This window comes from Pelodiscus sinensis, chromosome 13 (genome assembly GCF_052426305.1).
Source record: "Pelodiscus sinensis isolate ZL-2025 chromosome 13, ASM5242630v1, whole genome shotgun sequence".
In the NCBI taxonomy this organism is placed as follows: domain Eukaryota; kingdom Metazoa; phylum Chordata; order Testudines; family Trionychidae; genus Pelodiscus; species Pelodiscus sinensis.
Window position 1 is genome coordinate 39,519,475 of NC_143064.1, and position 25,015 is coordinate 39,544,489.

The following is a 25,015-nucleotide window of genomic DNA, read 5'->3' on the forward strand; positions in this document are numbered from 1 at the left end:
AGAGATTCCACCAGCAGGCACCTTTCACAATGGTTGTCTCCCCCAGCCTGGAGATCACTCAGTGGGAATTGCAAGCCACAAATACTGCAAGACCACACCAGGACCTGGGTAGAGGCATCCATGCTCAGGTTCTCTGTCTGGATACAGGCACAGGTGGAGGAGACAGGAGAAGTACTGGCACAAGCGCTTCGGGTCTTCATCACCATCAGTCACTCCCTCTGCTCAACTCCCTCTTCAACTCCCCTGTCTGCAGTTCCCTGTCTGCAGTCCCCTGTCCGCTTCGCTCCCTGGTCGCTCTGCTCTGGCTTTTTAAAGCCTGCTTGCCTAGGTCAGGCCTGCCCCCTTCTGAGTCACACAGGGGAAGGCTGAGCCTGAGGCTAATCAGAGGCAATCAAGGGAACAATGGCAGGCTCTCAGTCCCAACTGCCACAGAAGCTGAAACTGAAACTGCGAGCACTCACCTGGAATCAGACTCACAATTCACACTTCAAACTGTAAAATTCAGACAGTCAGGCACACACACTCACACCACAGCTAGTACTCTTACCGGGTAGCCTCTTCGGCGGTGGGGTCGCTTTGCTCTCCCTCTTCAACTCCCCTGTCTGCAGTCCCCTGTCCCCTGTGTGAAGAAGTACTTCCTTACGTTTGTTGTAAACTTGCTACCGATTGATTTCATTGGGTGTGCTCTGTTTTTTGTAAAAACAAATAGGAGTCCATCTGATGAAGTGGCTTTTAGTCATGAAAGCTGATGCTCAAATAATCTGTTACTCTTTAAGATGCCACTAGACTTCTAATTTTTTTTTCAAGATATAGACTAACAGGGCTGTCTCTCTGAGATCTGGTTTTTGTATTGTGAAGGGGAAAATAACATTTCTCTATTTACTTTTTCAACATCACTGATGATTTTATAAATTCTGTCATCCCACTCTCAACTGTCTCTTTACTAAGCTGAACAGTCCCAGTCTTTTCAATTTCTCCATGTATGATTCCATACTATTAACCATACCACATATGGTTCAAAGCTATCCCACAGCCCTAATCTTTTTGGGTATGTCTACACTTCCACCCTAGTTCGAACTCGGGTGGCTAATGTAGGCATTCAAACTTAAATATCCCGGGCTTCATTTGCATGTTCCCGGGCGGGCACCATTTTTAAATGCCCATAGTTCGAACTACTTGCCCACGGCTACACGCGGCACAAACGAGGTAGTTTGAATTAAAGCTCCTAAATCAAACTACCGTTATTCCTCCTGCAAGGAGCTTTAATTCGAACTACCTAGTCCATGCCGCTTGTAGCCGCAGGCAGCTAGTTCGAACTACGGGGCATTTAAAAATGGCGGTGCCCGGGAACATGCAAATGAAGCCCGGGATATTTAAATCCCGGGCTTCATTTGCAAGTTCGAATGCCTACATTAGCCACCCTAGTTCGAACTAGGGTGGCAGTGTAGACATACCCTTAGGTACTTCTCTTTATCTTGATTTCCTAATTTTTTTTTTGAGATGGTTGACTAGATCTGCATAGAGTATTCAAGAGGTGGACATTTATAGAGAGGAATTATGATTTTTGTCTTACTATCTATCCCTTTTGTAATGACTCGTAACATTGGTAGCTTTTTTGACTGTTGCTTCACATTGAGCAGATGTTTTCAGATAACTATCCACAATGAGTCCCAGGTCTCTCTCTTTTGAGCAGTAACAGCTAATTTAGACTCCATCATTTTGTATCTATATTGGGATTATGTTTTCCAATGCACAATACTTTGTACTAATCAGCATTGATCTTTATCTGCATTTTGTTGCCAAATCATCCTGTGTAATGAGACCCCCTTAGTAACTCCTGATTCAGCTTTGGACTTTTATCTTGAGTAATTTTGGATCATCTGCACATTTTGCCACCTCTCTGTTCAGCCCCTTTCCAGATCTTTCATGAATACGTTGAACATTATTGGTCCCAGTACAGACCCCTAAGGGACACCAGGAGGGAACATCACTTTTCTCTATTCTGAAAACTTCCCCACCCTTTGTTTCTTATCTATTAACCAGCTACAGATCTATCAGAGGAACTTCCCTCTTATCTTGTGACTGTGAAGTTTCTTTAAGAGCCTTTAGTGAGGACTTTGTCAAAGACTTTCTGAAAGTCTAAGTACACTGTATCAAGTGGTTCACTCTTGTCAATTTAAACTTCTTAGTATTACCCAAGACAAGGATTCAAGTAAGCACAATAATACGTCTATATTTTCAGAGTAGTGTGCTCTGATTTCGCATGGTACTTAATCATGTTACTAATTTAAACATGAGAAACACTTAGGCTACGTCTAGATTGCATCCCTTTTTCGTAAAAGGGATGCAAATTAGATGTATCGCACTTGCTAATGAAGCGGGGATTTAAATCTCCCCCGCTTCATTAGCATAAAAATGGCTGCCGCTTTTTTTTGGCATGGAGCTTTGCCGGAAAAAGAGCGCCAGTCTAGACGCGGATCTTTCGGAAAATAAAGCCTTTTCCGAAACATCCCTTATCCCTTATTTTATGAGGGATAAGGGATCTTTCGGAAAAGGCTTTATTTTCCGAAAGATCCGCGTCTAGACTGGTGCTTTTTTCCGGCAAAGCTCCGTGCCAGAAAAAAGCGGCAGCCATTTTTATGCTAATCAAGCAGGGGGGATTTAAATCCCCGCTTCATTAGCAATTGCGATATGTCTAATTTGCATCCCTTTTACGGAAAAGGAATGCAATCTAGATGTAGCCTTACTGTAATACTTTGGTAACTCAGGGCCTATTAGAACTGCGTGTTTGAAAATTGGCTAAGCCATAAAACACATCCACAGTCAAAGTATTCCAAGTACAAAGCTGGTGGTCATGTAATTGAACACAGCTTCTAGTTGGAAATCCAAGGTCATGTGTGTGCTAGGGCCCATCCCATTCAGGCCATATTCATTATTAGCATAATCAGGGTTCGACAAATAATACAATCTGCTCGCCCATGGTGAGTAGAATGTAACCCAGAAGAGCCGGGTTCGGGCGATCTGTGCCTGCGCAGAACAATCTGTGCAGGTGCAGATCGCCGGACAGCGTGACTGGTGAGCGGTGTCGGCGAGCGGTTCGGCGAGCCCTGAGCATAATAGATGTCTATGAAATGTGCTTAAAATTGAATCTGAAATCTTGTTTTAAGGAAGAACACAGCTCTCTGGCATGCCAACACCTTCATCTCAGGCGAATATTTTTGTATGGCAGAAGCTAATTACAATGCTGTGTCATGTAAATTATGCAAATGTAGCACAGCCTCCTGGGCATCTGGTAATCACAATGATTAGTAAAGTGGAGGACAGACCATTCCATGGGCAACAAAAGAGTCAAAGATCACATAAATGGGAGGGGGAGGGGCAGTCAGTGAGGAAATCAAATTATTTATGTATGTTCTATTCTTAATTTACACAGTAAAGGAAAAAGGAAATCAAACTTTTAGGTTTAATTGACCTTGCAAAAGCTTGCACTTCCATTCTGCCATGTGATGCCATGTGGTACAGAGAAATTCCATGGTATCCTACGAATAAAATCCTGTTTCTCTAAACCATATTGATTTTCAAGTATGCATAGAAAGCAATATGAAAATAAAACATGTAATCCAACTGAATATTTCTTGATTCCTCAGGATCTGTTTTCCTTTTGATCCCTTGGAAATTTATGTATGTATCTCCAATTAAAACATGTGGAAGATCTGCCCATTCATCCTCCTTCCATGCAGCAGTGGAAGACTAGATTCCCCTTTATTTAAGAGAAATGACAGAGAGACTGTATCCAGCTTACTAACTGTTGGTTAATGCTAATGAGTGCTCTGTGTGAAAATCCCCTTGTGTACTCAAATTGGTCAAAAGAGCGGTATGAAGCTGGAGTTGGATAAGGCATTATGAGTTATTCATGTCTCAGGGGAAAAGATTTTTGAAGTTTGACTTCTGCAGCAACTGATGAATAATTTTTTGTGCTTTATTTTTCTGTAGAAAATGCAACTATTAAATGTATGCATAAAAAGTGAATGTGTGTAAAGCACTTATCTGCAAGAACATCATCTTTAAAATGAATGCTTTGTTTGCTAACGAAAAAGGTTGTAAATCAAATAACCATTTAGATAACTAATCTTTCTCCCTCTTTTCAGGTTACTCTTCAAATGAATGGATTGTGTACTATGTTACAATAAACCCAGGTATGGTGTTGGTGGCATTAGGGCATGAAATGCAATAGAGTCTCTGAATTAAATACTTTAATGATCTTCTAACCACACAGTTGTATTTAAAGTACATGGTTGGGGGTTTTTTTTTGTTTTGTTTTGTTTCTTTTTTCCTCCCAGAATTCAGGAACTTAGCCTCGTTTTCTGTTTCTAACAAAGCAGTGCAAAATGTTCTTTATGTTAAAATATTATTCTCCAGCTTCAGGCCTCTTCTTGCCATCTAGATATTATTAATTCTGGTCCTCTGGTGTATTTGGTATGGTATGTCTTAAACTGGTTCTGTGGGAAATGGAAAGCTAGGTCTAGATCCTAATCAGGTCGGTGATCTCTGCACCAGTGCATTCAGTACATAATTCTGCATAGTGGTTAGGCTGCTTCTGGCAAGGGTAAGGAAAAACAAAACTGGTAAAAGAAAACTGTGAGATTTTTAAAAAAGGAAGACCAGATATTGGTGATGCAACACTGACATTTGAGAGGTTATATATCATATCAAAGCTTTAGAAGTAGCTAGGAGTTGTATTTTTCCACTTATGCTACTTTTGAGGTTTCAATGCTCTGGAGTTCCTGCAAATGTCACTGGTATAAATTGGAACTGTGTTAAAAGGCCACAGACAGAATGAAAAGAGAGGAAAATTTGCACTTTTGTGTTTTGTAATCTTTCCGATTGTTGCTTTTGTTGTTTGAGGATAAGTGTACTATGCTGTCTGGTGAAGTTAAATGTAAATATGGGAATATTTATTATCTAATGTGCACTCTTAAGGTCATTATTTTATTTTTATTTATTTTTGGTGTGCTGTTGAGAGGAAGATACTTAGAAAAGAATTTTTTTAAATGCCATTTACTGTATATGATTTAGGGTAGCAATGAATGCAGGTGTGTAGAAATACAGTTTTCCTGTTGCGTATGCAAAAGCACATTTGCTAATTCATTTAAAAATTCTCCTGCAGAAAGCCAGGTGAACTTGCCAAGACATTGTTAAAAGAGCTATTTCGAGGGTTAAGTGAGACCTAAAGTGTGCTGTTCCTTTGTACAGGGCTCAACTTCCGTGCTTCTTGTACAAAGTTTCTTGATCTTCAGATGTCTTGTTACCCTTCCTCACCTTGGAAAGTATAGTAGTGTTATGTTGTTTCTGGACTCGTCTCTTTCGGTATGTCTAGAGTACATGCCTCCGGCAACAGAGGCATGTAGATTAGGCTACCTGGCATAGGAAAATGAAGCAGTAATTTAAATAATCGCCGCTTCATTTAAATTTAAATGGCTGCCGCGCTGAGCCGATCAGCTGTTTGTTGGTACTCTGGATGCTCCACAGTCGACATCAAAGGCATTTGTTGACCTCTCCAGTAAACCTCATCCCATGAGGCATACTGGGGAGGGTGACAAATGCCTTTGATGTCGACCGCGGAGCATCCAGACTACCACACTGAGCCGACAAACAGCTGATCGGCTCAGCGCGGCAGCCATTTAAATTTAAATGAAGCAGCGATTATTTAAATCGCTGCTTCATTTTCCTATGCTGGGTAGCCTAATCTACATGCCTCTGTCGCCAGATGTATGTAGTCTAGACATACCCTTTGATATAATTAGAGATAAGCTTTCACTACATGCTGCTTGTTCCTCTTCATATCACCAGAAATCACCCACCACTCAGTGTCCACATTGCTAAGACTTGGGCTTTTGTCTTGGTCATCTCTTATCCTTGAATTAATGTGAGCCTCCATCTTACAGGTATCTTAATTTTTTACTCCTGCAAGTCAATTCAGAACTTATCTGATAAAGTCCTCTTTCTTCCACGTCATCCCAATTCTTGAATCTCTTAACTGGCTTCCCATAGGGCTGCCTTCAGGATCCTACATAATAACATCTCCACGCATTTTTCTGCATTTATTTTTCTTTGCCCCTTCTTTCCATTCCTAATTTATTGCTTTTTTTGTCTGCTCTGGTATTTTTATTCCTGCCTTCACTCCTGCTTTTCCTTTATTTGGATATTGGGATAGTCTCCCTGTCCTTGACCACAAAGAACATGTATTTTCAAAACCTACTTCTTGAACAATCCTTTGTTCTTTCTTCTGCTTACCAATAATTCATAGAACTTTCTTTACCTATCTTGGCCTGTGTTGACTTGAGTATGTTTAGCTTGCCTAACCTAAAATGTTGCCTTTTGTGTCGGTAAGAAATATTCTTTGCTTTTTGGGCCAGGTTGTGACCCTGTGTCTACTTACTTTGATAAGCATTGCTTGAATAATCAATGGGACAACCCATATGAGTTGCTCATTGATGTGAAAGGTGGGGCTTTGTGTTTCCAAAGCACTGCAAGTAAATTCACAATGCGATGAAAATGAGTTAATAATAAAAATTCTCTCTTGTACAGAAAGGTATCACATCTCTCAGACTTCTAAGTCCCAAACGTGGGACAAAGACCCAAAATGAGGGTATAAAAATATTCATGCTGGAAACTGAAAATGCTTTGGGATTGCTGTGTTGGGGTAAATGACTCTTTCCATAACCTGACCCTAACTGTTCTGTATTTCTTATGTAAATGATACAATAATCGAGAAGCATATGCAGATTTGTCTGAATTATATATTCCTGTGTCTGCAAAAAATGAAGACCCTGAAAATGGGAAACATTTGAGAGGTATGACCTGAATTGTGGCAGTGCTGAAAAGCCCTAATCTGAATTGGTTGCTCCATTGTGCAAGTTGCTGTACAAGCACAGAAGAAGATACAGTTCCAGTTCTGAAGAATGTAGAACTAAGACAAGAACAAATGAGTGCAGTAAACAATAGGACAGAAATGGGAAGGTAGAAACAATAAACCCATTTGTGGAGCTCTGCTTGTGCCACTGTTCAGACATGGCATCATTAGTGTTACTGTAGGTCTTGTAATTGTGTATATTACTTTTTTTGAAATATGAAAGAGGGAAGATTAAATAAAACAAAATCTAGGATATAATATTGCAGTTTCAGTGTAATGTTAATATATCTAGCTGCAGGTGTTTCCAGAGAAATATCTGAGGGGAAAATACAGGAAGTGTGGGGTTTTAATCCTTTTTTTCCTCCTGGTTGCTCTCAGATCAATATTACTGAATCAGCAATTACTTTAAAAAAATTCTCTTGCCTTAAAGCCATCTTGCATAATGAAGAGAATCCTGGGCAACCATGCAAACTTCAGTTCAAGTATTCAGTGCCAATGCATAATGTTCTGGCATTTAGTACTGAGGTTCTTACGTATGAAGTGCATTGTGACCAAAGCCCACACATTTCTCTGTTCATGACAAGTCAGCCTGCATGCTGACAAACACTAATATGCTGAACTAAACTGGCCTGAAAGGCATCATCTCTTTTGGACTTGTTCAGTTTCATTGGCTCTGAGTGATACTACAGGCCTTAGTACCCTTGCTGGACAGTGCTGTGCTTGAATTTGATCCAGGAGTTGCTACACAGATTCACTCCCCTCCCCCCCTTTTTCAATTCAAACCTATACCTTCAAGTTATGATTTTAATAACTAGTCATCACATCTGCAGAACAGTTTAGAAGCCAGGATGGAATCTTGAAAGCATTAAATAAGAATCTTAAAAAAATAAGTAGATCATCCATCCAAAATTAAAAACTCTTACTATAAATGGAGTGTTAGAGTGTAAAGTAGGCTTGGCTTCCTCCTTTGAAATCAATGGAACTGTTCTGTTTTGTACCATCTGAAGATCTGGGCCAGAGAATATAGCATATGTGAACATGTTATAGAATTAATAGTAAAAAGATTACACTGGAAAAGATCTGTAGAAGAAAGGCAAAAAAACTCTTAAACCTATTACTAGAGATATTTTGTTGAGGGATTTAATGTAGAACTGGGGAGAGAGCCTGAAGACAGGTCATTCTCTGACAAAACTCTGAAAGGATGTCACAAATGGAGAAATTCTGAATTCTAATAAAGAATAATATCATATGCAGTTAAAACAGTTAAAAATTGCCTACCTGCTTCTGCCAACAGATTGATAAAATAGCTTAGTATTATTTTTGGAAATTGAAGTTTATCTTTTTTGATACATGGGAACAATTTGCACACACAGCACTTCTGACAGTGGGTTTTTCATACATTTTAAAGAAAACAGATTCAAAGATTTTTCTACCGCTGTTTCTTTTATTCTTTATTTTTAATTGGTTCCATTCAGTCTTGCTCAATATATTTAGAAACTGTTTAATGAAACAGTTTACACACAATTGTTGTGCAGTTTTCCACTCCCACAAGCTACTGAATCTGCACAGAAAAGAATTTTCTGGCATTCAGAAAGCTACACAGTTCCCTCTGGAATTCAGACTCCTAGTCTAGCTTCCTAGGTTTTTGTTCTGCATTATCATCCTGGTGCAAATGGGAACTATGGATTAGGATAATATACACCTACTCCTTTATACTGTGTGCTGCTTTACAGCATTATTTCCCAATTGTCCTGGCAACCTGGCTTCTGGAAGTATTGTCAGAAATTCTGGGTACTTGTTGCCAGAATGAGAGGCTTCATTCATTGTACACAGGTGTATTTTTATATTTTTGATTAAACCTGCTGTCTCTTGTATGCACCTGCTTACCTGTTTATTAGCTTTTGATATCTTTAACATCTACATGAGGGACCAAATCATTAAATGTATAGGGCAAAATAATTCAGATTTGAAGCAGAAAAGTTAATAGAGGGAAGGGATCTTAGTGGTATGAAAGTTCCACTAGTTTATGTGAAGTTCCTTATGATTTTTTTAAATGCTGAATAATTCAGTATTTTTTATGTGAATAATTTAAGGGAATACAAAATGGGATATCAGTAGGGCTGGTGGGGGAAGACAGGGTGGCAGTTCAAGTTTGATCTAAAAGGATTGCCTTTGTAATGAAGTAGAGTTGAAAAGCTTTGATCTATTTATAATGAGTATTCTAAGGGTTTACTAATTATTTTAAACCTGGAAAGAGAGATTCATCATCCATTTTTCTACTAGAGTTGAACCAAAAATAAAACTCACTGGAAGGTAAAAGGCAGAAAGCCATAAAGTTCAGGCATGTCATTTAAAGTTAAAACACGGCCACCTACAGGATGGGATTTCAACCAGAAATACTGTCTTTGCTTTATAGAGGGAAAAATGGATTTTTATTTTATTTTAGTGTATGCCAGTTCTCTCAGATACTTTTAACCCCCTACTGGAGGTTTGACATCACCTCCACAGTGTATACCCATTTCAAAAATTATAGCATCCAGAAAGCTAAAATGATGAAAAGAACTTGGCTGAGTTCCCACCCTATCCTCTTTCATGAAGATAATCACAGTGTTGATACGGATATTTCTGTCACTGCTTCCAGAGCAAAATTTATAAATAGATAAATAGATTGATAACTAAAAAATACTAGGTTAATGAGAATTTGAGGTTAAAATCCAGTTGTCAAGGAGAATTATATGCAGAAATCTTTGTTCATCCCTACGCAGAAATGCAGCAACAGAAATCAATCTTAATTTATCACTGGCTGGAATACTTTGTCTGGCTTGGGATGATTATTGGGGAATTTACTCAATGGCTCTTGATGTGCCATATTCATTTGAAGAGTTGAAGTCAATGCATTTACTTGAAGGATGAATTTGGATCCTACTGAGGATTCTCGTTGGCTGTGTTCAATCAATATTAGACCCCCACACTGTGCCTGGATTAGAGGGCGTATATGGTCAAGCAACTTTCAAGACATCTTAGCCTCGAGGCCAGACATAGAACAGACTGTCCAAATTTCTATGTTGTCATCTTAACTAGGACCAACAACACTTGTACATCCACATATTTACAACAGAAAATCCAAATGATTGTTCCACAATGTGTCCGAAGAATATGTGAAACTGGATCATATTTAGACAAAACTCATGTAACATTTTCTGGGTTCTCTCTAGTCACATTTACTATCATGGGGCAGTTATAGGTCCAAGACAACATATTTAGGTGTTCCTAATGTCATACCTGTGTTCTGGTTGTGATGTGGTTTTAATTAGAGGTGGGTCTGAACCAGTTCTCTTGGTCTAAATACCCTCACATTGCTAGGGTGTTAGAAATCATGACTTTGATCAGAACTTGTCAGCTGGATAATATTTTTGTACTGGCTTGAAACAAAGTTCATGATTGGGAAAAAATTCCCATTCATGGGCTTGTTTGAATTATGCTTAATTTGGGGGTGATTTTTTTCCTATTTAGTTTCCTTTCCTACTTTCCAAAGGACGGAAAGGATAGTTTAGTGGTGCAAACTCAAGAGATCTGAGTTCAGTCCCTGTTCTGCCATGTTCTCTCTGTGTAACCTTGAGCAAGTCACTTAGTTTCATTGTGCTTCAGTACTCCATCTTTGGAAAATGGATAATACCTTACCTTACCTCAGAGGGGAGTTGTGAGGATACATTCATTAAAGGGTTGCGAGGTACTCAGATAGTAGGGGAATGAGAGCCAAGTTTAGCCTGCTGTTACTTCACTGAAGTCAAAGACACTAGGGCTACGTCTACACTGCAGGCTTCTTGTGCAAGAACTGTTTTGCGCAAGAGTTCTTGTGCAAAAGGTCTTCCACAAGAGTGCGTCCACACTGCCATGTGCATGAAGGTAAGTGCTTAGCTCTGCCTTGAGTACAGAAATGGAAGTGGACTAGGCTGTTATCAAGATAAGTCCTGGGAAAGTTAGCACAGAGCCTTCTTTGGTTTTGTATCAATTAAGCATTTTGAGGAGGAGAATTCTAGGGCGGAAAGCCCATTTTAGCCATAGGGCTTTCTTGCGCAAGAAATTCACGTTGTCTGTTTACACTGCCTTCTTGTGGAAGAGCTCTTGCGCAAGAGAGCTTATTCCTCATGGAGAGAGGAATAACTCTTCCAGAAGAAGCCCTGTTTTCCGACACCGTATTGTAAATTTACTTGCGCAAGTACGTTCTGGCAACGTCTGGCTTCCTCTCGCTGTGTGTCTGGCACATTAATAGCGAGCGATGTTCTTGCACAAAAAGCCTGCAGTGTAGATGTAGCTTCAAAAACCTTCAAAAACCTTCTGCTGGGATGGAACTAGAGCACAAGATCAAGTTGTTGGTGGTGTCACTGATTGATCTTTCCTATTGTAAAGGAATATCTTACCTCTGATACTACTTAGTGCTTATTTGTTTCGTGTTGCTAAGTGAACACTAACAGGTATCTTACAGGTTTTAGATAACACATTTACACTTTTTTCAGAATCTGTCACATTTACAGATACAGTGTGTGGATAAGGCATAGTTTCCTCCTTTGTCCCAATGATATATTTTATTTAAGATATAAAAAAAGCAGTGATGAATAACACATGGGACAAGATTTGCATTTGCAATATATCATTTCCCAAAAAAGGCCACCGCAGAGAAGCAATGACAGAAACCATGTGTGCTTGGCAGAATCCCCTTCCCACATGTTGGTATATCATCTGTTCAGGTACAGAGCTTTGTTAGTAATATTTGTGACTTGAAAACTTATATTGAGCCTGACAATTCCCATATGAATATCATGTACAACTGCCAGTAATTTGGCTTAGGAAATCTTGGTTGGGGTTGATGCATACTGGTATGGGAAGTTCACGCAAGTGTTCTCCATACTAGAACTGTTGCATGCACACTATGAAGACACATGCCTCTAAGAAGTCAGTCTCACACCTTGCATGAACATTAAATCTACATCAGTTTTTATGTAGAGAATACTGCAAATAAACTGGGAAGCATCTTTGTTTGCTTTTTGGTAGGAAAGGGAACACGTGTTCTACTTAGGTGTTGTGTTTAGATGAAGAGGAAGGCTGCTTTCTGATTTTAAAAAAATGTACATCTAAAAAAAGACTTTCTTTTTTCAAGTGGGTCACTTCCTTGGTTGGTATAAATGGGTGCATTTCTCATTGTTTTCAGTTGTGTTGCATCCATTTATACCACTTGATGACCATGCTTGCATGTTTTTCCCACTATGTTAGAAAAGTGTGCCGGTCTTGAAGGAATGCTAATTGGATTGACAGGTCTGTAACATATATGTACTTCCTTTTTCTTCCCCTCATCAGCATTTAGGGTATGTCTACACTACAGAGTTTTGTTGGAAAAACGGCCATTTTCCGACAAAATTTGAGGAACGTCCACACTGCAATTGCATTTTTCTGCAAGAAAATTGAAAGAACAGAGGGGTTTTTCTGGCATTGGTAATCCTCATTCTACGAGGAAGAAGCCTTTTTGCAAAAAGGCATGTGCGGACAGGAAAGAGGGAGTTCTTTCGGAAGAAGAGGAAAGAGGAAAAGGCACTGGTGCCCTGGTGACCATTCCATCAATAGCAATCACAGTTTACATGCGAGAGAGTGTCCATTCAGTCTGGATGCTCTCTTTTGAAAAAGCATATCACTTTTTTGATGCACTTTTGCAGTGTGGACACTCTCTTTTGGAAGAAGTTTTTTTCAGATGATCTCTTTTGACAAAAGGTTCTTCTGAAAGAAGCCTGTAGTCTAGACATAGCCTTAGAGATTTAAGGTGAATGCTCTTTTCATTTTTCATATTATTTTCACTAGCAGAACAGGAGGACATGCCAAATCAACCTGCTACTAATAATAAAAATCATTTTTAAAATGCCATTGATTAGCAATTCTAGCTTTTAATTATGCAGAGTGCTCCTCAGATATTTTTATTTGATAATTTTCTGCTGATATTAAAAGACTGACACCTTTTGACCTTACAGAAATCTGGCTATGGTAGGATTCTTCTTTATTTTATTTTTTTTTTACTACTACTACTACTACTACTACTACTACTACTACTATTACACTGGATCAAAATTAAAGACATTAAAATATTGTATACCCCACATTAAGCTAAAGATTTATACCTGAATCTTATCAACAGGTTTAAATTGTCCCAGCTGTATGTTTAGGCCTGCATATGGTTCAACAAGTTTAGGCCCTGGAGGCAGGAGGAAGGCTTTGCAGAATTATTTCTGTAAGTATTGGCCAAGGAATTGATGATGCTATATCCCTCTTGCTCAAAAGCAATCCATAATATTTGTGAAGATAATTGTCAGCCTTCCATAAAAAGATCAGCCTCATTACAGATTCTGCAGTTCCAGAGAACTTTGCTTATTCCACTTAGGCTGAAATTAACAGCTACACACACTGTGATACTTGAGTAAACTGTCATTCAGGGGAAAAAAGTCATTTTTATGATGGAACAATCATGTTTAACCCTGGGTCTGTATCTATTACAGTGTTGCTGTACTAGATAACTCAGCAAATAATATGTAATAATCAATTAGTTAATTAACATACTGCTGTAACCAGACACATTTTACCAAATTCAGTGAGTTGGTTGTTGTGTGCTCATTACTTACCAATTAATCATATATAAATGTTGGGACCCAAATGGCTCCTGGAATTGGTAAAGGGATACAAATCCCATTACCAGTTCAAATATGTCTGAGATAAATATTTCCCGACAATTAGTATAGGTGAATCCAGTTTCTAGTGGAAAGGTCTCCACATCAGATATAACGCATTTTGAGTTGGCACTAACTGGTAATTTGGTCAACAATCTCACGTAAGACATTGAAGACTGAATGGGCCATGAAGACTGAACTCCCCTCTTGACTGTAGAGATGGTTCCTTTAAAACCAGATTGAGATATTAGCAGACTAATACATTGGTGTAGGCTTGTGAGGCTGTGAGATTGTTTTCTACAGTACTCAGTCTAGCAGTCATAGATAAAGCTAGAAAAAGCCCAATCTTGGAGATATGACATAGGCCAAAAGCTACTACTGACTGAAGTCACATAAGGAACATAGAAGCTTTGTCTGTCTCAATGGGCTATCACTGCAGAGCAATAGGAATTGAAGTCAGTGGAGGATTTTGCCTGTGTCAGGACTGTAGGCTTTAAACAAATTCTCGATGTAACTCCATTGACTCAAGTCAGAGTGGTCTATAAAATTCAGCAGTATTTAAATAAAACAATCTCAAAATTAGAACTGAAAGGAAATGGCTACTATTTTATCATTAGTGTAGTGGGTTTTACTTTCTGTCTTCACTTTTACTCCTATAGGTATCAGTTTCCTATTTGAAACTCAAAACATGGCATGCATATCAGGTACAAATTGTAAACATTACATGACAAACCAAAATGCCAATATAACCTTCACTACAGTCTATAGTGCATATAAACGAACATTTTCCTAATTACCAAAAGACAAATTTACTGAAAAAACAAGTGCTGTAGTAAGTGAGAAATGAAAGAATAAACAAGAAATCCTGGGAAGTAGTTCTTTTTGGAATTATTGTTATCTTGTCCTGTTTTGCCTACAACTATAATCATATGGCTGGTGTGAATCCCCACAGCTCCTTTGAAATAAACAGAGCTATGGTGATTAACAGTGGAATAAGAATCAGGCCCATTGTATGTCAGTATTTGCGAGTCCAGGCATAAGTACAAGGGTGCGATTAAGGACAGACTTTCACCTGTTTTGAATTTTCTGTCTTTTATCCTTTCACATCAGAGCCATAGCCTTAGTTAGATGCACTGTTTTGGGACAAAAACAATTTTATAAGATATATATTGAATCTTTTTGTTGTTGGCCTCTTGTCTCAGCAAAATCCATCTTTATTCAAATACAAAAGATTTCCTCCTTTTTACCGTGTTGCTTGACTAGCATGTAAGTGATCCTCTAGTGAAATTCAAACAGGTTTATTTGATGAATACAAGAATAACTTTCATTGAATATGCACAATAACCTTTTTTTAATGTAGATATTTGAAATTTTAAAAAACATCAGCTTTTTCCAAATTATTAATATACTAACAGAATAAGAATAACATTTTAAAAGCACAATAGAAAAAGAGCAAATAAGGAAAATGTACATACCAGCAATGACTCCATAAACCTAAGCAAACAACTTTCAGAAAGCCATATATCTTCCACTCATTACCTTTCCCTATTATAGCCTCCCTGAAGACTTCCATAATTACTCTTCTCCCCTTGCAAATAATTACGAGCACCTGCAAATTTAAAAATATTTGAGGCTGAGATGGCTAATGCTCTTGGGACTTCCTTGTTTTAGAGTCTGTCTCATTTGTTTAATGCAAGTTTCTTTTTCACTAACTTCTACAGTCTGGATACAAATGGTCTGAAATACAACTGAGTGAAAATCTTGGTGATGTGAAAAATCTTGCATCTGTGGTTTGTGAACTGTCTGAATTGTCTATGGCTGGCTACTATGAAGATTGCCTCTTAAAAAGCAGAAGGAAGCTCAGCCACTTCTGACACTAGTTTTTCACCGTTTCTCTGGACCTTACGGTAGTGAGCACCCGAGGACCGCATGAGCTGTGAGGTGTAGGGAGGGAACAGTGGGGTGGGCCAGAGGCAGAACTGAGGGTGCTACACACTGTCCTACTGTTGACCCATGCAAATTCCACCAAAATGTAGCACAGCCTGGAGCAGTATTAGCTGTTATTCAAAACTCTATGGCTATGTCTATACTGTAGCCTTCTTCTGCAAAAGCTTATGCAAATGAAGGACGGAGTAGAATATCGCCATGCTTTATTTGCATAATTAATTAGCAGCCATTTTTGCACAATAGGCTTTTGCGCAAAACCCCCCCTCTTGCGCAAGAGCCATTCTTCCTCATTTTTTCGGCTCCTTTTGTGCAAAAGCCTCTTGTGCAAAAATGTCTGCTAATTATGCAAATAAAGCGCAGCAATATTCTACTCTGCACTTCATTTGCATAAGCTTTTGCAGAAGAAGGCTGCAGTATGGACATAGCCTATCTGTGTTAGCAGGCCTGCAGACAGGGGAGAGTAGGAAAAGGGGGCAATTGCCCACAGACCCAGGTGATTTAAGAGGGTCCGGGGGCCCCCGGCCAGTGCCATTGGCAACATGGTGAAGCTAAGGCATGCTTCTTACCCACCCTTGCTTTATGAGTTCCTGGCAGCATTGTCCTTGCGACTCCTGGAGTGCGATCTCCACACTCTGCCCATTCCCTCAGTGCTGATTCTGCAGCTCCCATTGGCGGGAGGCGGCGTGTGGAGATGCCCCTTCTTCTCTGGGTAAGAACAGTTGTCATTGGAGTTTGCTGTTTGCTTTTGTAAGCTGCCCAAGTAAGTGGCAACACTCTTGCCCACTCCAGCATCCTACCCTGCTGCCCCGCCTAGAGCCCACACCCATATTTTCATCCAGAGCCTGCCCCCATTTCCTGCATAGCAGCCTTCTGGCCCAGCCCAAAGTCTGCACCCTCTACCACACCCAAACTCACTACCCTGAGCCTGGGCCCTCAACACAACCTACTCTCCTGAGCCGCTCACACTCCAACTCCCTGCCCCAACCTGGTGAAAGTGAGTGAGGTTGGGAGACAGTAAGCAACAGAGGGAGAGGGGATGGAGTGAGGTAGGGCAGGGCCTTGGAGAAGGAGCAAGAACAGGGGTGTGACCTCAGGGAAGGGACAGGGAAAGGGTCTTGGATTTTGCACCATTAGACAGTTGACAGTCCTACTGGATGGGCATATGGAAGCCCTGATCATGCCGAAAGAGTGTCCAGCGGTGCAGTAGACTGCTCGCTGGGCACTGGCCAGCATATGTGCAGCACCGCCCAAATATTAGGGGGAGCTCATCGGCAGCTTGTGTGTATGTGGGGGCCCATTGATTGTTTTGCTGTAGGGTGTGGAATTGCTGTCAGCAGGCCTGTGTGATAGTGAAACCTACTTGAACAGTGATCTCTGGGTGACCAAGGCTGTGTCTACATTGACATCCCTTTCCGGAAAAGGGATACTAATGAGACACTTTGGAATAGCAAATCCGCGGGGGATTTAAATATCCCCCGTGGCATTTGCATTAACATGGCTGCCGCTTTTTTCCGGCTTGGGGATAAGCCGGAGAAAAGCGGCAGTCTAGACGTGATTCTCTGGAAAATAAACCCTTTTCCGGAGGATCTTTTATTCCTGACTTTCAAAGTAGGAAAATCCCCCGCGGATTTTGCTATTCCAAAGTGTCTCATTAGCATCCCTTTTCCGGAAAGGGATGCCAATGTAGACACAGCCCATATGTTTGATATAGTGGCTCAATGGGAATTGTACTGATAGGGGTCAGGATCACAGTAAGGTCATAGCACCCTGAATGGATGGTTTTGGTGTGCTGTGATGAAGTGTGAGCTGCCTGGATTCCTAGGATTTGGTAGGTGGGTCCCACAGCCTGAGCCTGGAGAGAGAGAGGAGAAAGAATACAGCCTCTTCAGCAGGAAAAATGTGGGGGTGAGGAAAATATCCTCCTAAAGTCAAATTCATGAGCAGGGGGAGGGAAACAGAAGCAGAGAGCCTCTATGTTGTCCTATTGAAGGGTCTGTGTTCCACCCTGCCTCACAAAACAAACTGTTGTGGTTTGGGAACTAAGGGTATGTTGTGAAGTACTGGGATTTAAAAGCACTGGAAACCACTGCACTGTTTTGTTTTATTCCATCTGCTCTGCACTTAGGGCATTGCTGCTAGTTTGGGCATTTGGCAGGTGGTGCATCCTAGAAGGAAACTTTCCATAGCTGAAATTTGGTATTCTGTCTGAGATCTCAGTGTTCTTGCAATCAGTGTTCTTAGGCTTGAAAGTAATTTTGCTTCACAATACACTTCTATAAATTTACTGCCAAGTAAAATCCAGCTAGCAAACAGAATAAATGTTATGTCCAAAAAAGCATAACATTACTCGCCACCTTAGGTTTATTAGAAAGGACTTGCACTTGGAAAAAGCAAGTCCTCAGTGTATGGAGTTTAATTGCAGTAAATTTAAACTCAGCTTTCATAGAGTTCAAGCTTCAGATACATTTTTGACTGCTATACAGTTCAAGAGATGTGTGGCTTCATCCTGGCTTTAGCGATGACTTCTGAAAGCAACAACTAATCTGTGAAGGATACAGATCTAAATGGTAGCAAGAGCCTCCAGCAATACTTAGGGGGAGTGGCAGTTTTACAAAGCATCTGCAGCCTGCTGGAAAGAGACTTGCTGCCAGGAATATTATGTATTGAGGGCTAAAAGTGTCTTCTGCCACTATCTTCACATTCAGAAAAACCATTGGAGTCAGTGGAGTTGTGTTCACTTACTTCAGGACTGAATTTGTCCCAATCTGTACTTTTAGTTGATATTCAGAAGTCTGTTTGAAGCACTTTCTTGAGGGAGTAATCCTTAACTTAGATTTTGGACATGCATGTTTCTTTCTTTTTCTGAGCAATTTGTGATTTTATGTGTTACTACCATGGCTTTTCTGTTATGTCACCAAGCATTTTATTCATAAACTTGAACAAAATCAATATTGAAAACCACTCCTGTGTAAAAATTCTCAGATATAGTTAGTGCCTACAGCTGCTTGGAAGAGTGGTGAAAAGAGGCATATGGTTCTGTATTGGCCCTGGTTCTCAATATTAGCATTGCTTCATTTGAGGCAGGAACACCTGGAGGCTTTGTGCTTTCCATATTGGGAGACAATCAAAAGCCTGCAAATACGTTAGAAGTTTGGAAGCTGCTCTAATTTACAGCCTGTTTCCGATGACACTAATAACCTGGAAAGGAGAGAATATTAGTAGAGCTGTAAACTCTAGATACCTCTTCCTTTCTCATCCCTGATATACGCCCCCCTTGTGTCAAACAGATAGAACAAGGAAGGCAAAAAGCTTGAACTCCAGCTCCACTTCTACTAGAGCAGTGTTTCTTAAACTTTTTAAGACCGAGGAACACTAAACAATAATTTTTTTTAATGAGGATTTTTTTCATGAGCAAAAAAAAGGTCACCTTCCCCTTTAAGGGAGGCCATTTTGAACTCTCTTGTTCTCCATGGCACAACTGCAGAGGCCTCCAACTGCCTTGGAACAAAGTTTAAGAAACACTGTACTAGAGAGTGGGAGTACACTGAACAATGGGATATTACCAGTAGGCCAGTTTTTCCCCTTTAAGGGCCTCTTCATGTTTTCAGAACAAAGTAAATCATCTTTGGGGAGCTCAGGATTGGGCCAATTGGATGAATCTGGCCCTGGAAAAATCACTGTTTTGAAGCAAGAGGACAAAACCCTAGAAACTTCAATACGAGCAGTAATTGTGAGTGCCATAGAAAAATTAAAGTCATCTTACTGAAGCAGAGATAAGCTCTTTAAAACTACAGTGGGTCTGGTTCAATATATTCATAATTGCATTGCTTAATGCTTTTCTAAAAGTCCTCTGGAGGAAGAGGTTGGGGTGCTATTGTATGTCAGATCTGACTCACTTTTACGGTTAAAAGTTAGCAGCTGTAATTAGTGCAGAATTTTTAAAATGCTGTGTTGTAGTTGTCAGGTGTAACAGCTTTTAATTATCTTATTTTTTCTTAAAATGATCAGCTTTGCAGGAGTTGAATATGCTTTTATCATTTTTAGTCTGGAAATGAGCTGACACATTTAATATAATTTAGACATATTGTTATTGCAAAAACCAGTTGAATTCTGTGAACCTTTTTCCCCAAAATCCTCTGAACACAGCAGACGGTCACAGTGCTTAGAGGGATTTTACCATCATCCAATTAAAAAACCCCACCCCATTCTCTTTAATACCATTCTACCTACCCTTAAAATGCATAAGACTAATTATGCCAGTCTGTAAAGACTTGAATGGCTGATAGACCTACACCTGGCTTTCTGTCTCCATTTCACCAAATAGTGAAGTTATAAAAGACCTATCTCCGTGCAAATAATACGTTGTATTTGGTGTTGAGTTTAACAGGAACAATTACTTCTGAAAAGCCTTATAAAAGACTTGCTAAACACAAAGAAAGCTGGGTGTCCTTCTAAATTTACCCAGAAAAAAATCTGCTAACCTGCTTTAAAAGCTAGTAGGACAATAAATTACCAACATCTGGAAACAAAGGTTCTCCATCCCCCTGGCACTTTTTTAAATGTAATTATTTGCTGCTTTCTGGGAATAACACAATTAGGCCCTGATATTGCAAATACTTTTGCACATGAATAACTTTATTAATGATGAGTCTCACTGCTGTCAATCAGTAAACAGGACTATTTGTAGGAATAAAGTTACTCCCATATATAAATCTTTGCACGAGAAGGCACTGCAAAGACATATCAATGCAAACTAAAGAATTCTACAAATTAATGTATGTGTTATATAAGAATATGAGAGGTTGGAAAACTTAGAAGTTTGCATAGAAGACTGCTTAAACTGTAATAAAGAAAAGTGGTTCTAGTTACCTGGCCTCCTACTTGGTTTTGAAGGATTATCTTGTTAAGATTATTTAATAAAAGGCCAAATTGTGCTGAAATCACTAAGATATGTTATGTATTGTATAGGAACTTTTCCATAAGAAGTGTCTCCTAGGCCCTTTCAAACCAAACAGTCATGTCTGGGGTTCTCTATTCTTCTACTATATAGTTGACACAGATCTTGGTGTCACCAAGAGATGAGAAATTGCTTAGAATGTTTTATAAAAATAATTCCCTTTCACAGATAGATCCTGGATCCAGCAATTTCAGATATTTAACCTGGACTGGAGATCTTAAACCTGTCTTCTCTGGATGTTTCCACTACATATGGAAAACATTTCTTTCCCTTATACACACTTTTCATTGTGGGTCAGATTGATCTCTGAAGCAAAATTCATGATAGAGCAAGGCATTGTTGGCATAACAACCTATAGTAATTCTTTTTTTAATTTACTACCCACTTTTTGGTGGGTCTCTTTCTTTTCCAAATTTAGATCTACTGCTTAAAAGAGATTTCCTGTATATTTTCCTTTCTTCTTTATAGCCACACTAGCAGACTTGCCTGGTGTTGTCGGAGTCCTTCAGGACTGGGCCTTAGGAATGTGGAGGTGGGAGGTGCAGCAGGCTGAGGGCTAGAGGCCTGTTCTTTCCCCCCTGCCCTTCCCACCCACCAGGGACCCGTTCTTTTTCCCTGCACCGCCTCCCCCATTCTCTAGGGCCCTTCCCCCCCCCCACCAGTGCTACAACCAAGGGGCAGGAGAATGGCAGATGCTTGGGACGGAAGGGGGAGCTACTTACTCGGTGTGCTGGCAGGCAAGATGGCAGAGTCCCAGCCCTATTGGCCATTCCCTTGGTGATACGGCTGAGCCCAGTGGACACTCTATGTACAGCACTCCCCCGTAGGTTTGCTGCCCCCGGTGCCCACTCTTTTATCAAGTCCCTCCAAATAGCAGCGCCTCCCTTTGCATGTTATGGAAAACAGTCCTTTTTCTGGGTGTTATATTTTTCCTGACACAACCAAACCCCGACCTTGCTTTAAACTGGGAGAAGAGGAAGCTGCGTACCACATTTGGTTATCCTAGCTTTTTCCAGTTAGTAGAAGTTCTTGAACAAATGGTCTTGAAAGCAGTCAGACAGACAGACACGTTCTGATAGATAGAGATATAGACATAGGTTTATCTTCCATATCAATTTTGTATGAGTTCTGTGTAAAATTTAAATTTGGAAATTTAATATAAGAGCCTAATAGCTAGGAGATTAGGGTTTCCTCGATTTAAATAGATTTATTGAAGCCTTTTGCATTGTGGACATTTAGCATATAGAGTAAAATTTTCAAAGCCTCCAAGTGACTGAGATGCAAAGGTCCCTGAAAGTCAATAGGGCTGAGGCTCCTAAATCACTTCAGGTGCCTTTGAAAATTTCACCTGTCATGTGTAATAGTCAAGACTATTAATTTATATGCACAGAGATTTAAAGCTGGAGACCTAATACTTGTGTTAGTGTGCATGCCGATGTGAGCAAGGAGTTCACAGTCTGGTTTCAAAGGGATGGGGTCTCTGAAGTAGTTTTACTGTTTTGTAGAATTTTTAAATATGAAATCTTTCAATTTTTAAATAATTAGCCAATAACTCAGAGTCTGGCTTTCCTACAGAGTGAAAATTTTGTATCGTGATTCCCTGGAGAGCAATTTGGGAAGCTCTGATTTTTACCGAGGGTCTGATTCTCAGCCATTGATTGTTGTGCTTGAGATTGCTTTGAGATAGTGCTGGCATTCTAATTTATATGAAAGTAGTATGTCATTGAAATGGAACAGTTATCTTTTTGGACAGTTCTCTGTACCCTTTGAAGTCAATTGGAGTTTTGCTACTTCTTTTAAAGGATGAGAATTAGGCCCTGGGATAGCAAGAAAATTAGAAGAAGGTTTTCTTGCTGGAAAGGCAATGCCAAATATATGGTATTTACATTCTTAAAATAATATCCTATCTTTTGAGCTCATTTGATTTAATAGCAAATTAAATGTGGCCATAGGCAATGGGAAGTCTATTTGTAGAAAAATAGTGCCATTTATTTTCTTTAGGCTGTGGGTTGAAACTATCCATGTTGAGACATTTTAATAGTGATTTGATTGCTTTGCTTAAGCTCATTTTTTAAAACTGGAAGTTACTTATTTATTTTACATTTTACAGTTGCATTTGTTTTATTTATTGGGTGTTATGAGTGTTCTTGATATGTACAAAATAAAAAAGGTCATAATCCCACGCTAAGGGAAAGGCTGTAGTTTAATCATGATAACATACAAGGTATAGTTGTATATGCATTGCCATGTATTTACATTTTAAGATCATTTTGACTACATACAATGTAAGTATTTTTATATGTATAAAACATTTTATTTTTTAGACTATGAAAGAGTATTTGTTGCTTTTAGTCACTAGGTGGCCTACTTTCTAAAACACAGTGCTAAAGGTTTCCACATTTGGAAACAGACTGTGGAAGGAAAAAATATATGTCTTTAACTTGTGTGTTATGGAGAATGCCAGATTCAAAGCTGCTCACCAGTGAATATAACTGATAAAGTTATAGATCTAGCCTAAAAAGTTAGACTGAACCATCTACGTTATTAGTGGTATGAAAAATTACACTCCTGAGCAACGTAGTTAAGCTGATCTAACCCTCTTTATAGATACTACTTCTTGGGGACATAGATTATCTTTGTCAACAGGAAGGGCTTTCCTGGCAGCATAAGTTGGTGCCTATGCTGAAGTGCTACAGTGGTCCAGCTATGCTGCTGTGTAGCATCTCAAGAATAGACAATCAGCTATTACTAACTTGCTCACTTGTACCAGCACATTGTCCAAATCTCTGTGAAGGAGGTTCAAATCTGGCAAGTACAATTTATGCTTTTGGTACATTGTGCTAACTTGGATAAGGTTAAGGGTGGCTAGAAAGCTGGCTAGCTCGACGGGCCCAAGGGGTAGTGATCAACAGCTCAGTGTCTGGATGGTAGTCGGTAACATGTGGAGTGCCCCAACGGTCAGTTCTGGGGCTGATTTTGTTCAACATCTTTATTAATGACCTGGAGGAAGGGATGGACTGCACTCTCAGCAAGTTCACAGATTACACCAAGATAGGAGGAGAGGGAAGGTAGTGATAGGGTCCACAGTGATCTATTCAAATTGGAGGATTGGGCCAAAAGAAATTTGATGAGGTTCAACAAGGACAAGTGCGGAGTGTTTGCACTTAAGATGGAAGAATCCAAAGCTAAACAGCAGTTCTGCAGAAAAGGACCGAGGATTACAGTGGATTAGAATCTGAATATGAGTCAAAAAGGCTAATGGCATATTGTGATGCATTAATAGGGGCATTGTCAGCAGATCTAGAGCTGTAATTATTCCCCTTTATTCAGCACTGATGAGGATGCATATGGAGTATTGTGTCCAATTCTGCCCCCCCCCCCCCCCATTAAAGAAAGGATGTGGTTTCACTGGAGAGAGTCCAGCAAAAGCAACAGAAATGATTAGGGGTTGGAATGCATGACTTATGAGGATAGGCTGAGGGACTTGGGCATATTCAGTCTACAGAGGAGAAGAGTGAGGAGAAATATGATAGCTACCTTAAGGGAGTTCCAGAGAGGATGGTGAGAGCCTGTTCTCAATGGTGACAGATGACAGAATGAGAATGAATGCTCTCTAGTTGCCATGGGGAAGGCCTAGGTTTGTTATTAAGAAAAAGCTTTTTCACGAGGAGGGTGGTGAAGCACTGGAATGGGTTACCTAGGGAGGTGTTAGAATCTCCATCCCTAGAGGTTTTTAAATTCCAGCTTGACAGAGCCCTTACTGGGATGATTTAGTTGGGATTGGTCTTGCTTTGGGCAGCAGGTTGGATTCGATGACCTCCTGAGGTCTCTTCCAACCTTACAGTTCTCTGATTGGATGGAGGGTCATATATGATAACCAAGGATTAAGTACCTTACAAGGAAAATAGTGGTTGCTTTTTACATCAAAATGAGCAAGTGAGGTCATTTTTGAAGTTTCGTGTCTTACTTTTTTCTGAGAAATGAAAGAAGTTTGATGAGTGAACCACTTAAAAAAGTGAATTGTATGTGGAAAAGTTCTGTGTGAACCAGAGACTGAAATCCTCTTTATTTAGATTTGGTGCAAAACATTCTTCTTCATTGTGCTTTGCATTTTCTGAAGGAAACTTTTATAGGGGAAAAGATTAGGCATCTATCTTAGTTTTACGATGTTATCTTGATTGTGTTGGCAGGTTTTCTGATATAGACGTCTAATTATTAGGAATTTTACTGATCCCACTCACTTAAAGCCAGTTCCAAGCTGTTGTCAGGTGAAGCAGATGATGTGATATTCTCATCTCTCTTTTAAAATTATGCTTTTTTTAAAGGATCTATTTACAAATGGACCTAGGCAACAGAGGTTGGAACCAGAAAGGAAATTTTCCAAAGTTCATATGTGTTTGAGTAGTTCATTGATACTCAAATAGGAACCTTTTAAAAGAATAACAAAATCCAATATCTGGAATCTTTTCATGGAAGTTTGACCTTGGCTTG

The 25,015-nt window shown here is 39.7% G+C and overlaps 1 protein-coding gene across 7 annotated transcripts in view; it reads left to right on the forward strand.

The window, feature by feature from the left end:
* Positions 1–25,015, forward strand: part of PCDH11X (protocadherin 11 X-linked) — a 1,122,530-nt gene that overhangs the window by 48,169 nt on the left and 1,049,346 nt on the right. The window contains exon 2 of one of the 7 annotated variants that reach the window (XM_075940729.2): positions 4,149–4,196. The exons of the other annotated variants lie outside the window; for them this stretch is intronic. The gene's annotated coding sequence lies outside the window, so the exon portion shown is untranslated. The remainder of the gene's footprint in view (positions 1–4,148; positions 4,197–25,015) is intronic. 7 annotated transcript variants of the gene reach the window in all.